The sequence below is a fragment of the Notothenia coriiceps genome, unplaced genomic scaffold, assembly GCF_000735185.1.
Source record: "Notothenia coriiceps isolate Sejong01 unplaced genomic scaffold, NC01 NC01_scaffold00024895, whole genome shotgun sequence".
NCBI classification, from domain to species: Eukaryota; Metazoa; Chordata; class Actinopteri; order Perciformes; family Nototheniidae; genus Notothenia; species Notothenia coriiceps.
The window spans coordinates 1-1,269 of record NW_011357596.1 but is presented as its reverse complement, the minus strand read 5'-3'; the positions used below and the strand labels follow the sequence as shown (position 1 = coordinate 1,269).

At 42.6% G+C, this 1,269-nt stretch overlaps 1 long non-coding RNA gene across 1 annotated transcript; it reads right to left on the bottom strand.

Moving 5' to 3' along the window:
* Positions 1-478: 478 nt before the first annotated feature.
* Positions 479-1,269, bottom strand: LOC104955869 (uncharacterized). The gene is made up of 3 exons (XR_799492.1): positions 1,225-1,269; positions 670-755; positions 479-569 (listed from the first exon to the last, which is right to left on the bottom strand). It is a non-coding gene; the product is annotated as an uncharacterized lncRNA (long non-coding RNA).

The window sequence follows — 1,269 nt, the reverse complement described above, 5'->3', positions numbered from 1 at the left end:
CCCCTCTAACATCACAAGAAGTAATAATTTAAGGGGTCATTTCTCAAAAAATCTTCCGGGGGAGGATCCCCCCGGACCGCCCTGGTCACAGACATTTCCATAGCCCCACCAAAATTATTTTCCACCAGCCGCCACTGTTCTTATGTCTTGTATCATATAAGAGGCTTTCTACATAATAAGATGTTTTTGCTCTTCTCCCGGCAGGCTTCAGTCAGAGTATGATTATCAGATGATTCAGCCAATCACCTACCAAGGCTTCTTTTGGAAGTGCCCACCATTTCCCAAACAGTTGTAATGGCAGCTACTGATGGTTCTGCTTAACAATCCATTCTGAGCCTCAGGTGGCTGACTACAAGCATTTCCCTTAAGAATCAAATTTCATTTATTGTTTAGTGACTTTGAAGAGCAGCACAAAGTGCTTGGACCTTACAGGACGACCTGCTTGTGACTGCTGCTGCCTTCTGTCTCTTACCCTTGCATATTCAATCTTGAGAGTACAGCAGCCAGCATAGATGTCAGCTCCATTCAGAGCAGCTTTGGCCTTCTGAGCACACTGAACTGACTCAAACCTGAAGGAGTCGGGTTAAGGACAGAATATGGTACATTTCAACACACAGATACACACACATGTAGAGCCACACTCGTTCACACATGCAGCAGCAAGGATACTCCACCATGGCCTGGATTCCATTTCGTTTAAAGATGACGATCCTCAGCACACTACCGATGGGGTTACACACTGTGTACAGAACATCCTGGACCAAAAAAAAAAATGCAACATTTGACACAATCTACACATTTCAAACGCTGCAGTGTGTCTGAACCCGCTGTGGTTAGTGATACAGAAATATAACTCCTATACAACAAGTCTCCAGGTTGTTATTTAGGGACCTAGTGAGACCTCTAAAACTCAAAGTCTATTTTGTTGGTGTAAAAGTGTCATCATATAGTGTCCATTCTTTCTCTGGTATGAAGTAAGACCAGGCTAATGAGCAGCTCTATGGTCAGAAAGTAGACATAATATGAAAAAGTATTATAAACATGCGGCATCATTTTTATTTAATTGTATTTATGAAGAGTTTCAGAAAAACATGTGTGTGTGTACGTTTTTATGACATTGTGTTTGTGTATATTTGTGACAGTGTGTGTGTGTGTGTTTGATATGTGTGAGAGAGTGAGTGTGTGTGTGTGTGTGTGTATGTGTGTGTTTCAGTGTCTGGTTACCGTGGTGATGGGGTACAGGGGGTTCTGTATGGACAGCAGCAGGAC